At 38.8% G+C, this 14,580-nt stretch overlaps 1 pseudogene; it reads right to left on the minus strand.

The window, feature by feature from the left end:
• Positions 1 to 104: 104 nt before the first annotated feature.
• On the minus strand, positions 105 to 12,147 carry LOC125022016 (annotated as a pseudogene).
• Positions 12,148 to 14,580: the final 2,433 nt, after the last annotated feature.

Consider the following 14,580-nt stretch of genomic DNA (forward strand, 5'->3'; position numbering starts at 1 on the left):
CTCAAACACATTTGACGTTACAAATTGCTATAGGTGGCCTTCAGCGTCTCTCCACAAAAAGCTTGTGTCTAAAATAATTGCTGACACAGATATTTTACATTATTCTATTTTGCTCAGGCTGCATCTTCATCGGCCCCAGGATCCTCCTCTCCTTCTGCACTTTCACTTATCATCTGATTGTATTTACTCTTGAAAAATCCAGCCTTAAAGTATAAAGGGGACAAAAAACAGTTATACACATATGTCATTGTTGCATTGGAGTATAAATAAATTAGTACCAAATCAGAAGAGAGGAGAACTACTGAATACATATTTAATAATTACAAACCATTGCACTCTTACTGGCTGCATTTTCCTGTAATGCCCAGTCAGTTAAAGTAGTGTATGTCCAGTGTCTTACCTTATACAGGCCGGCTGTGAGTAAAGCTAGGAAAGCCAACCCTCCCAGCGATCCTCCGACAATCTCTTTGGTGAAATCTGGTTCAGGATACACTTCTATTTCTGCCTCAACCTGAGATGTGACAGGACAGAATGTGGGTCAGTTTCAAGCTTTTTCATGCCTCAAATAACACACGAGTGGATAAAATCTGGCATCACCTTCTGAACAGGGGGGTTGTTGTTAGATCTCGCTGAAAAGAAGATGTACTGGTTTCTGTCATACTCCAGGCTCGCCGTGCTGGTCAAGAGGAATTTAGCAGATTGAAGTCCAATCTGAGAATTAAAAAAAAAAAATGTTGTATGAGCAAAATATTATGCGACACAGTGTAGTACTTACTGTCGAATATACACAAATTACCTGCTCGATCCACTGTGAGCTAACGTTGGCAGAGATATTGTAGGTCGCACTCTCCCCTCTTCCCATGAACTTATTGCACCTGAACACTGTACACCAGGCTACAGAGCAGTCCTGCAGGAGGTTAGAAATACAAATAAATATGTATTTTGTAATAAATACAAATACATTTTCTAAAATATCTATAATTAGATCAATTTTAAAAGGAAAATTGTATCAGCACTCACCACTGACTTTGTTTTCTGTATCTGAGCAACAAAGTCTTGGACAGCAGGCTGTTCGTCTTGACCTCTTTGACAGTTTGTGATCTGAAATGGAGCCAATGTAGTCATGTTAGTTTAACAGAGACCAGGATGTGGTCCTCATTTTGTGCTATCCATGCATCTTACGTCTACATCTGAGACATTTCTGGGGCCGATCGCTCAATGTTTCGGCATGCATTACCTGCAGACTCTTCAAATCCACCCAGATGTCTTTGTCGCCGAGCTTTACTGGAACCCTGATCACCACTGTGAAATTCAGCACCCTGTTCACATTTGTGACCTGAGAAAAGACCAAGCTTTAAGTCTAAATATAAGCAATAAACATCATAAATAATACTGACAGAATTATTTGAAGTAATAATTTACCTTGATTGACTGCTTGACTTGTTTCTCCAAATTACTCTTTCCAAAAGAGAAATTGTTGTAGCTGAGGGAGCTAAATAAACATTTTCAATTACCAGGTATTCTAATTTAAAATGATCACTTTGTTATATATATTTGTATGTTTCAACTAAAACATCACAAACCTTTCAATTGTAACAAAGATGCTGTACTTTACATCAATCTCTTTCATTTTGTAGAGATCGCTTGAACTGGAGCGCACCTCATTCCCACTAACGGAGAAGAGCAATTATTGAAATCAGTATTTATTATATTAAAGTAGTATTCATTTAATATGACAGCTCCATAAATAAAAATAACTCGACAAGTGGTACCTGGTGGCATTTGCCGTGATAAAGAGCTTCCTGTCAAGTTCACTGGTGATTCCAATCCCATAGGAGACGATGAAGAGAGCCTAAAAACCATGTGAAGGAGAGAAATCAAACCACCTCCTCTTTTGGCTCTGAGAAGAAATCCTTCTGTATAACAAACAAACCTTAGAGTTGCTCTTGAAAATGGGCTTGTCAATCATGCAATCTGTCTTTCCCCGCTTTAAAACATCTTCACTGTCCAAGGAGTTACACTCAATTCTTCCCTGTATTAAAAAAATAAACAAACAAAAGAAAAAAGTAAATGGCGTGTGGCTCAGAAGAACATCTGATCAGAGACAATGTGAAAAAGGTTTGACCCTGAGCCTTACCTGAAGAGCTGTGAACTTCCTGTAAGAGAGCCCAGCTGGGTATGTGAGAGTAACGCGGCTGCCGTAGGAGTTTTCTCCTCTGTTCTCCACTGACACGGTGACATCCAAAAGCTCATCAATGCCCACTTTAACCAATAAGGATCTGAATATGAGGGGGGACAAGACTCAAACTAGAGCTTCACATTCTACACAACTGATCACAATCCAGTCACTGTAATAAAACATTGTTTTGTCTGGATTAAATGTACTGCCGTTAAACTGGTTTGAATCTTATATATATGTAAGAGAGGTCGAAATTTGTCCACTCATACAAAGGGTTGTCATGGAGTTTCACAGGGCACTCTGTTAGGACCAGTACTTTTCAGATTATACATGTTTTCTTAGGAAAATATCATTATGAAACACTGCATGAATTTCCTCTACTATACACTCAATAATATTTATCTATGAAGCCAGATTGATGAAATCTGCCAAGCTCCAAGTGTGCCTGGAAGACACAAAGGTTTGGATTCTTTCAACTTTTTACTTCTAAACTCAGGTTAATTAAAGTAATTTTATTTTGATCAAAGCAACCCAGAGATTAATTTTATAATTACAAAGGTTTATAATTTATTAATATGGTATTACCTTTGACTCTAGTACTACTGTGAGGAATCTTTGGGTTGCTTTTGACTGGGATGCATCCTTTAATGTGAACATAAAACCTGAACTACCTTTTTTCACCTTTTCAACACTGTCAAACATCCGATTACAAGGTGAAGCTAAAAGTACAAATTGTACCTGCCTGTGTTACGTCTAAACTAAAGTACTATAATTAATTATTAGCAGGTCTAAATAGCTCTCCAAAAAGCACCAAGATTATCCGAACTGCTGCTACAAGAATTTTTCTCAAATTTTAGCTTCTCTTCCTTGGCTCCGTCTCCTTAACATACAAGGCCATTGAAGGCGAAGCCCCATCGTATCTTAAAGGCCCGTTAGTATCATATGCCTCCGGTATGTTGCTGCTTTAGGCCTAGGTTGCTGGCTTCCCATCATGCATGTAAGCGAAGACTGTGTTGTAGCGTGTCCTCACCTGGTAAAGTTGAAATCCAGTTTCAAGTCATCCACACATTGGTTGTCAGTGCCACAGTTGATCTCAAACCCTAACTGTGAAAGAGAGTGTGGAGTAAATTGTATTTTACCAGAAACAACAAATTAAATCAAGTTTGTGATGATATCTGGACATGGTCTAGGAGAGCTCTCCACATAGTAACATGCGAAATGGTCAATAATGTAGCAACAATGAAATGAATGCATAAAAAGTAGTGGCAAACGCAAATATGTTTTTCTTAACTACATAAATACTAAGTTTTGTGCCTTTGAAATTTACTTACTGAATGAATGGCTGTAGTTTTGGCCTGTTGCGCAAGACTTGGTTTGAGCCCTGAAGAAGATGGTAAACCTTCAAAGGTGAATCTTAACTCATTGCTAAGTGGACTGACAACATCTTCTGCACATGCCTGCAGGAAAAGGACACTATTATGAAGTTTTTTTTTGACAAGATTGCGAAAATCATTTGGATTCAGTGTTAGAGGACTCTTAAAAACAAAATGATTGTATCAGGGTCTTCTGATTTACCTGAATGAAGAATTTCAAGGTGCTGCATTCTTTCCTATTTAAGGAAACAGTAATGGTCTTGGTCGACTCTCGTTGTTTATCAGTGATATGAGCTCGATTCTTTGGGGCTTTGCGAGTGGCATCCAGTGTGAAAGTATGTTTGATTGTTGCTTGAGCTGGAATAGATCAGAGTTACATTTGAATGGTACACTGAACAAACATACCAAAGAATGGACAGACGGTAGGTTTGTCACCTGAGGAACCTGTAGATACTGAAGTGAGACTGGTCATGGTAAAGCAGATTGTAGCTGTGTTCTGCAGTGCTACTGAGCAGTCTACATTTTGAGTAGGGATTATCTTTGGCTCGAATGACACAGTAGCTTCAACCATGACGATAGGTCTTGATCTGGAAAAGGTGAGAAAATACATATGAAACAGCTTTGTTTTTCTTTTTCAAGGTGTTATCAAAAAAAAAAAAACTGGCCTAGATGTCACGGCTGACCAACCTTTGCTTTGGTCTTCACACATTACAAAAGACACTGACAAAAACAATACATCATGAGCCTTGATGGATGTTGCCACAGTGGCATCACCCATTGGTTTGTAGACTACAGCTCTGACATTAGATTTGAGTTTGACATTTTTGGTCAAATAAATATTGCACTGTCAACTGTCAGTGATATTATAACAAAGTGGAGCGGGGTCAGTGGATGCTGAGGTGCATAGTGCCCAGAGGTCACCAACTCTCTGCAGAGTCGATGGCGACAGACCTCAAAACTTCATGATGCCTTCAGATAAGCTCAAGAACAGTGCGTAGAGAACTTCATAGAATGGGCTTCCATGGCCCAGCAGCTGCATCCACTATGGCAATATGGTGTATTTTGGTGAAAGCACCTAGTGACCATCAATGATATCCCATATACTGGAGTCCTGTACTAGAGTAAATGTACTCAGTTTCTTTATTAATGGTGGAGTCGAGTACTGGAGTAAAAGTATTCAGTTACTTTATTAATGGTGGAGTCGAGTACTGGAGTAAAAGTATTCAGTTACGTTGTTAACGGTGGAGTTGAGTACTGGAGTAAAAGTATTCAGTTATTTTATTAATGGTGGAGTCCAGTACTAGAGTAAAAGTACTCAGTTACTTCATTAATGGTGGAGTCCAGTACTAGAGTAACCCCCCCCTTAAGTACTGCAGCAAACATCATGAGCAGGTACACACCTGCTGTTAATTAGACCCTCCTCCCTATATAATGCTGTCACTATGAGCTCCTCCCTAATCCTCCATTGCTGTGAGCTCCTTTGTGCGTGTGGGTTTTGTAACCATGGTTACGGCCCCTCCCCTGCTCTCTCACAGTTTACATAAGAACTTTAGTTCTTATGTAAGTGGGGGGTAGCTATCTCTGTACCCTAGCATTTGGCCTCCGAACAAATGTTCATATCTCCCCAATGATAGGTCGTACAGGGAAAATGAACGCATTGTGAGTCGCAGACGAGGGTCGTCTTCGATTTAATGTTGGTTCCACGCATGTACGGCGAAAACTGTGGCCGCTGTGACGAGAGAGAGAACACCTCACGTTGCCGTTTTTCACAGAAAATCTGACTTTTTTTTAACATGGGAGTGGATGGGCGGAATATTGGTCGCACTCCTCGCTCGGAAGGGCCTGGAGTCCAAACCGTAGGACATACACGAATCAGAGATGCACCATCGGAAAGCCGACAAAAATTCCTACGTTTTCATGTAATTTTTATTTCTGTAGCTCCAAATTTGTGGCCGCCAGACAACTTTGAACAACTTTTTTTCGGTTAAAACTGAAAAATCTAGCTAGAGTGTGATTAGAGTGCGGCCATAGAGTCCCATGTTAAACCATATTTTTCAACTTTTTTCACCCAAACGTAAACTGCAACTGCGACCAAACTGTAGCAGATACAGAAACGCCATTTTGTGGAAAAGGCTACACTTGGCCGAGTAATCATTCAGCAAAGCGAGCGTTGTGATTTCGGAATGTTGGCAATTTTTTCGGGCTTTCCCATTCATTCCAATGGGACGAAAACCTCACTTTTTTTTCGCTTATAAAAGACATTGCCCAGCAGTCCCAATCAAGCACGTTTTCATTTAACATACATATCCCTCCAAAACTCTGGGACTAGTAGTGCACAGAAATTTAGGACGGAAGAAGTTTAAGAAGTTTTGCATTGAAGAAGTTTTGCATTGGCTTAACTTTCAAGACTTGGTATTTACATCCATTTTTTATGCACAATCTGTGGTGTACAGTAGGTTACAAATGACCAAAAATGGTATACTTACACTTGACAAAACAGTGCTTGATTAGAGTACTTTGGACATACCTGAGTAAGACAACTGTGCCATTTGATCCCACCGCTAAGTCTGGCAGTGTATCTCCACTCTGGTCTAAAGTCTCCTGACTGATCGACAAGCCGAAATACTTCAGCCCTGACTTGACTTCAGAGCCAGTTATTCTCTGTGTAAAGGAGACAATTTGAATTACTCAAATTATACAGGCTTTAAAAGCAGTGGCAAACAGACCCCAGATGGGGAATGTGTTTATTGTCCTTTGAGAATTCTCTATTGCTGCTCACCTGTGAGTAAATGGGATTGATACTTGGTCTTCTTTCGCCGTGGAATATGTAGATGCTGCCTTGGCCATCATTCTCCAAAGGTGCTCCAACTGCTAAATCGCTGATCCCGTCTGTATTTAAATCAGGCAGCACAGCAAGAGAAGACCCAAACCTTCCTTTGCTGGATTCAGCCCCTCTTAATACTAATGGAGAGTCAAAGCGACACTCAACTGTCTGGTGAAAGCATAAGGATGAAAGTGAATGTTACACGTTTATTAAAAGTAGAAAAATAGATGAATTGTGTCATTAGAAAAAAATAATGTCATTTACCAAATACTTCAACTGGCACACATAAACTCTTCCCTCTCTCTCGGATTCCATATGCATTGGGGCGGATATGAGGATGAGGTCAGTATACTGGCTGCTCATGCTCATGGCACAAACCTCTGCCCCAAAGTATTCACCAGATTGCTGAAACCGTCCAAACAGCATAATGAAGCACAATTCTGATAATGTTGTCTTTCAGGACCATATGGCTTACACATAAACACATACCTGCTGTGGATGTGGATCTATCATTTTATTATGTGTCATGCTTTCATCAACAACCATCACAATTCCTCTGTGCTGATATCGTGGAGCACCAACAATTGTGACTGTGCCACTTGAAGTTTTAGCAACTGCCATAGAATAACCTAGAATTCAAAACAGTCAATAAAGGTCATCAGTTAAAATATCAAATATCCAAGTTTAGCTAGTCTGTATATTCCAGTGGTGAGGAGACTTCTGTGTATCACATTAAATGCAAAAACAAAAACAACGTGACTTGTATTAAACATGTTCGCATATTCAACTCCTTATTTCTCGTTTGACATTTTTCGGTCAATTTCCTGTTCTGATCAATGTGTTGCTGTCAGACTTTACACACATGCAGCACATGCACTGTGCATGATGATGTACAGTAGGTACAGTGTGAAAGTAGTTTATTGTTGGTGTAATATTCTTACCAAGGTAACTGTCAGGCTGTAGAAAAGCAGGCTCAAAGTAACTGCCCTTGAGAGGTCCTGAGGATCCAGTACGTGAGTATTTTACGTATCCTCCCCTCCACTGGTTTGCACCAACAACTGCCAACTGAATTCCCTGCAATGTAGACAGAGGAGTAATGAGTTAAAAGTGTTTTGCATAATATTTGAGGAAAAAAATAACAACCACCTCTCAGTTGTATGTCTCTAGCAGCTAGAGAAGCTAATCTACCTACTGTAAGACTTATATAATATATTAGAATAGAGAATAGAGCAGAGACTGTATAAATATGGATGATGGAGCAGCTCCCCAAGAGTGAAGCCAAAGCAAGTAGAGCTCCCCCTGGTGTTCGGCTGCAGTATAGGTCATAAGCTCCACCCCCTCCATGTTAGTGGATGCGACTTGGGCTAAAATAAAACACTAAAATACACATTAAATATGTTTTTTTTTTTTTTTCAAGGATGGCTTCAGCCATTCTAGGTAGTTAATATAATGCTGATGCATACTCAAGTGTCCATTTTTCTGATGAGTTTTATTTTAGTTGCTTATTTGACACTATGGAAACAGGATGTGACATCATGTAGACCAAAAGTTGTCATGCCAACCAATTCACTCCATTAACCAGATAACACCCATACTGTTTTGAACATTTCCACCACGACACTATCTGTAAAACGATGAGGCTAAAATGTACCTTAACCTATATGATATGAGACAGTTTTAAATACATCAAGTCTCCTCATTCTTATAACCAGGATGACACTAAAACCTCCAGTCCAGTCACTGTCCAGTCGCCTTCCTGTGATTTTATTTACCCCAGGCACAAAAGCTGCACTGAATCCCTCTTGAGACATTTCCATTTTCAGAGACTCGCCGCTGCTTTGAGATCCTGTGACAGAAAAGCAAAACAGTACTTAAAAGGCAGACTACAACAGTCTGAGTCATTATGGCTTGAGGTAGCAATGGTCAATGATAGAACATGTACAGTAATTTCAACGTTGAAAACTTGACGTTTAGTTTACATTAGCACCTTCAATGGAGAAGATTTTGTTCTGCAAATTCTGTCTTATTTTTTCAAGTGCTCCGAAGCCGTCCACTTGAAACACATAATCATTTGAAGGAGAAGATGCAATGGTGTCCAGTTCGCTTTTTGCCGCATATTTTCTAAATGCACTCCCCACCTAGGGACATTGAAACAACGTGGTTGAGATGTTATATGGATTGAGTTATTAAAATTACGTTTTAAACTAGGGGAATACAGAGAATCACTCAACTCACTCTTCAACACACAAGCTAGCAGTGAACCCACATCTAGATCCAAAATATTTATCAATAATTTGTACTCACCCCAATAGCAAATCGAATGATGTTTTTCTGATTAGCTAAATGTATAGCTTCCGGTAACGAAGGACGGTCTTGAGATTCTCCATCAGTAATGACGATCAAGACCTTCTTCATATTTGGTTTGGAACCTCTTAGTGATGTGAAAACGTTGTTACTGCCAATTGAGAAAATTATATTTTAATCTTTATTACCCATATAACACCCATTTTTAGTGCTATTCCTTTCATGACTTATTCAAATTTTATTTGAGGATGTATAATTTTAATTGACAGTTTTTACGTCCAGCTTTGGTTGGGTCCGTTTAAGTCACATGGTGTAAAACTTTAATTCATACAATGCCTCTTTTGAAAGCAGTTGTATTAGTAAAGTCCACACAATGATTAAATTCATCATGTTAAAAAATTGTCTGGACAGGAAATCAAGGTGAAGATGTCATACTTTAGCATTTAAATCATATAATGGCAGAATAACACCACTCACACAACATGTTTGATGGCCTTTGCCGTGAAGGTTCCTCCCCCTAATTGGCGTATATTGTCAATGTTAGTCTCCCATGGTGTAGATGAGAAAAAATTATCAAAGTAATAATGGACTGTGGGGTCCCAAGAGAACTGGGAAATAGAAAACTGAAAGAAAAGAACACAATTATTCATTTATTTTATGCAAACTGTGTAATTATTTTATGTCTTTGGGACCACGGTCCTCTTACTCGTGTGTTTCCAGGCAGAGATGACCGGACCAGATTTTTAACAAAATTCTTCATGATTTGAAAATCGTTTGGAAACACGCTGCCTGAACCATCCAGCAGAAAAGCAACTTCTGTCCACCGGCACTCTGTTGACCAGTGAGCATAATTAATCAAGGGATCCTTTGAACATTTTTCCTTTTAGTATCATGCAACCTCCAGATTCTGGGCTTTTTAATAAATGACATTAGTACACTGTCAACTTTCAATTCAATATACTTTTACCTTCAATAGAGGAAGGTATGGATGGTTGAACAAGATTGGAAGTTGTAATGGGAAAGCACAGACCATTGTACATGGTGATACTTGTACAGTCCTTAGGAATGGTCGGACCACATGCCTGAAAAGAGACCAATCCTGATCAGTAGTAAAACAAAAATATAGATATATTTCCAAGTAGCACAAACCTCTGCAATTCTCTGCAGTTCACCTACTCACCAGTGTTTCCTGTGTGGTGGGATTAGCTTTCAATGTCAAACCAAGAGACATGTTCACTGCATAATCCGGCACTGTAAGGGAACGATTCGACAGAGGTTTAAAGATAGTTAAACCACATTAAAACATAAAATACATTTGTGTGTGATGCAGTATCAGTAGAAACCCTGTGAAGACGTTGAGAAATAAAAAGTTGCCCACCTGAAGGTGACACTCTAGCACAGGATTCGCTGTTGATGTTGCAGGTAAATATTTCCCCCCTGCCATTTGGTGAATACTGTTCAAGTGGGGCACTGACGACCAATCTAATAAAAAGTAAAAAAAAAACAAACAAACAAACAAACAAACAAAAACAGTGTGGTGAGGGCAGTGTACTAAGAGTTGTTAGCTGATCAAATCTTGCATCTTGCATAAAACCCACATTTAGCGCCACAATGCATCGTCTGACTTACTCTGATTGTCTTTGCACCACCTGGTAGCCAAAACCTGCTGCAGAGTTGGTCAGGGTCTTCCAAGCCACGGGATCAATATTGAAACAAAGAGCAGCTTTTAACACTGAAGGAATCAGAAGATAGAAACCGTTTATCGTAATGTGATTCTGTGGAAGTTAATTAATCTAACTATGTGTTTTTGTTTGTGATGTCATTGGTCTTTGTGTTGCCTTCAGTCTATCTCTGGGGTGTAACAGTACGGTCTGCCCACGGTGTCTTATTCTGAAGCCACTAGGGAGCACCAAAGTCAGACATATTCAACATAGTGGCTCAGAAGGAATGATTCTTTTTACGTTCAAGGATTCATTGTGAAGCCTGTGTTGTCTGAGAGGCTGGCCCTGTTGACTCTAATTCTTGCCACTTACTATTAGAAATCACACAGAAGTGGATGTGTGCGATAAATGATAACCTGTTCTTTGCAATAGAATCATGTTTTCAACCAACCAACTTATGGTTTTGTGCATGGAAATTCTCATTGTTCCCATGTCCAGGTCAAGTTGACCTAAACCAGATTTGACCAAACAGGACGTTCCTGTGTGTGAGATCCTTTCCTGGCCTGTTGTTTTCAGTATTTCCATACAACCTATTTTACTCTATAACTGTCTATCCATGCATGCATATGCAGGCATATATAATTTTTTACAATGCCTGCAATTCATAACCTTTAAACATTTCCTCCAATTTGTAAAAAGCAGAAGCAACACTTTTTGAATTCTATATTAACTTAAAAGAAAAGCAACAATATAATATCTTCCACTGCAGCTGATAGGAAGTCTCTCTTCTCTACGAGCCTACGTGTGAGATTTCCTCATCACTTTTTGCTGCTCAAGTTTTCCTTTTTTGGGCAGTACATGACGTTTTCTAAAATTAGCCTTCTGAAAAACTCATTGTCATCAGTTTCAATGCCATCATACAAATATATATATGGCAGGGCGCTGTTTACTGTCATCTGTTAATTCCATTTACATTTCAGTGTCCAACAGTGACATCGTGTGAGAGTTCTGCTGCTGTGGAATTTACAAGAAATAATAGGAAGTAAATCAAAATATTTCTTCAGCTCATGGTCTTTTTTTGTTTTGTTTTGTTTTTTCATCACTGAAAAAGCCCCTGTTGAGCCATTATAGTCTTTGTTGCTTCAACAAGTGAAAGTGACAGAAAATACCACGTAAATGGCTGCAGTAAGGGTGTCACTGAAACAGATGAAGAGGATGTGTGGACTGAAATGTGCATAACCTTTAATAGCACTTCAACACCACACAAAAAAAAAGCAGCCAGCGCGCCAGATGAGGTCTTTAGCTGAGGTGTTAGTGCCACACAGTTGGTCTTTATAAAACATATTTTCACGGAAATCAATTTATTGAGCAATACATTTTTTTTAGAGTCCTTAATTTAGAATGTAAATCTTCACAGTTTCTCTTATATTCAGGATAAAAGGATAAAAGGCACATATATTCATCTTAAATTGTTTTTCTATCTGTATCTATGTCAAATTCCACAAATAACTGTTGTCATTAAAAACATTTGCTGCATGCAATGCAGCTTACAGCTTGCTTGATGTCATGTAATCAAATAAAATAAAAAGGTCAAGTTAAAACTGTTGGCAAATATGACGCAAGACAAGATCTGAATGCACAGACTTACCTGACAAGAACAGTATAGCAACAATTACCCAGCCCATTGTGTTAGTCCCATGGAAAGAAAAAAAGCTAAAACTCAAAAACTTCGAACTTCAAAAAATGCTTCTGCTGCTGAGCCCCAAAGAGGGAGATGGTGAAAGCGAAATGCAAGAATCACAAGGTGACAGCTCCAAACCAAGACTCTCAGTTAGAGGAACTCAGATGTAGGAGGGGTTATCACACTGACAAACTCTTTCTGTTTGATAGACCTAAAGAACAGGCTATTTTGGACCTTGATTGCAAACAGCATTGGTATTGTTAAATTCATGGTAACCAGAACTTAATTAATGATATGAAACCAAAGAAATAAGAACATGAGACCATCACTTTAAACTGTAGTTACCAAAAAGATCTGACGTATGAGTTGATTGATTGTCCCCGTTACCATTTCATGACTGAGACATCCTCCCCCTCATGAAACAGTAACCGTTTCCCATTTTGTTGCTCAACTTCCCCTGTAATCTTATCTCTCTGTCTCTGTCTGTTGTCTCTCGCCAGTTACATAATTAACAGCTGGCCAGTAACTCACTGATATTTGAAAAGATGAATGCAGGAAGTGAAGCTCTTCTCCTGCTCACTACACTGTAAAACAAAATGTAATACTGTTTATTTTTACAGATTATTTCTGTATTTTTAAAATACAGAAACAATCTCGACAATCAACGAAAAAGACTGCGATTTTACATGTCAAATAAAATTAGTAAAATAACATGAAATCACTCTATCTGTGAAAATACGTGTGAAAACGTGATGTTTCTGTTATTTTACAAAAAAATAGAAATACAGATATTTATTGTTAAAACATGTTCACAAATGTATCGTAATTTTACAAATATTTGTCTGTTATTCAATGGAATAAACTGTAAAATTCAACAAAACTTAAAAAAATCATTTAAAATTACTTAGAAATTAATAGTAAAATAACTACTTAACAAGGTAGGCTATTGTGTGTGTATATATATACAATCCAATGTAAATCACAACGTCTTGAATTATTTCACATCATGTCTGAACAAAACACGTGTAATCAGGAGACATTTTACTGCTGCAACGTCTCCCTGCACAAACACAAAAGACAAAAAACTTGAAGGCGACACGTCATTGGAGTGCGTGCTCCCGTTTGGATTGGTCGACAGAAACGGTTGGAGAAGAAGAAGAAGAAGACGGAGAAGACATGCCATTGGCTGTTGGGACACTGAACATCCGTCTTTGACATTATGCTTAACAAGGTCAACAACCACCACGCGGCTGTTCCCGTTTGGTCACAGAAACGTGGAGCAAACAGCAGCTAATGTCGAGGCTGGAGGAAGGACGAAGGCAGAAGGCAAGTATCAAACTGAAGCTTAGTAGTATTAGCTTTATTTACCACCATGCCTCTGACTTTACTCAGTCGAAAAACCAATCCGCTAGTCCGCTAGCGTGTCGTCAATTGAAATGTTAGCTAACTACAATGACAAAAGTATGGCCGGCGGCGGCGGCATCTTCACGTGGCGTCTGCCAGTGTTAGTCATAGATATATTTAAATGAGTGTTAGTAGTCAGCCAGACCAACTTAGCTTAGCACTCAACAGTGACTCATTACGTTTACTTTTGTGAACTGACTGACACAGGTGGAGAGAAAGAGGAACAACATCTGTTTAGAGCTGCAACAATGAACAATAATCGATTATTAACCCTCTTCTACATTTTCTCTAATTTTTTGGCCATAACTTTTACTGCGTGTCTTGAAATGGCATGATTTCTGGCTAGGATAGGAAGCTGGATTTAATGTAACGTGTCAAAATGTCAAAGTCTTCTTTCCGCGCAGACTGCTCCTACTCCTCCACTTGCAGGTGTCGCTAATAAGCCATTTTAAGTGGATTTTCTTCCAAAGAAGAGAGAACAAATGTTTTATAAATGAAACTAAGATTTGGTTATGGTTTATTTCAACCAGTTACTCTTTCTTAAAACTAATATTTTCATCTTCCTCTTGCCTCTCACAAATTTAGGAGGAGCGACCTACTCTGCCTTTTTCAAAGTTTTTCAAATTTTAATTTTGGTGCAACACTAGTCAGTGGTCTACATGAAATTCAAAACAATACTGAAAAATATGTAAAGGATAAGCTAACGATCATCTTCTAGTTTATTGAGGAGAGATCTGCTAACACAGTTTAGGTCGACTTTTTCACAACCAATAGCATTTATTTTGATTTTGGCAAATTTCATGATTCATCTTTTTATTTTCTTTCTCTCTGCAGATAAGTGGTGAGAGTTGATTTCATGGCATAAACTTGTGGTTAAGAATTCCACTCCTTTCCATTCTGAACTGTACAGTGAAGCAGTGCGCTCCGCAGTAGGAGAAACCTTAGTCAAAGAACCCAATGTTGAGCAGCTACCGAGATGCAGTGGAAAGGCACTCAGTACAAAAAGGGTCTTTCTGTGTTTAAACCAAGGTGAGGCACTTGAATTCAGACAGATTCAGCTCATGGTTGTGATGCAGGACCAGCATGTATACTTTATTGTTACACCTCATGGTGTGTCCTATGTGCCAGCATTTGCATTGTATGAAGTGAAACAA

This window comes from Mugil cephalus, chromosome 16, assembly GCF_022458985.1.
Source record: "Mugil cephalus isolate CIBA_MC_2020 chromosome 16, CIBA_Mcephalus_1.1, whole genome shotgun sequence".
Taxonomy (NCBI): Eukaryota; Metazoa; Chordata; class Actinopteri; order Mugiliformes; family Mugilidae; genus Mugil; species Mugil cephalus.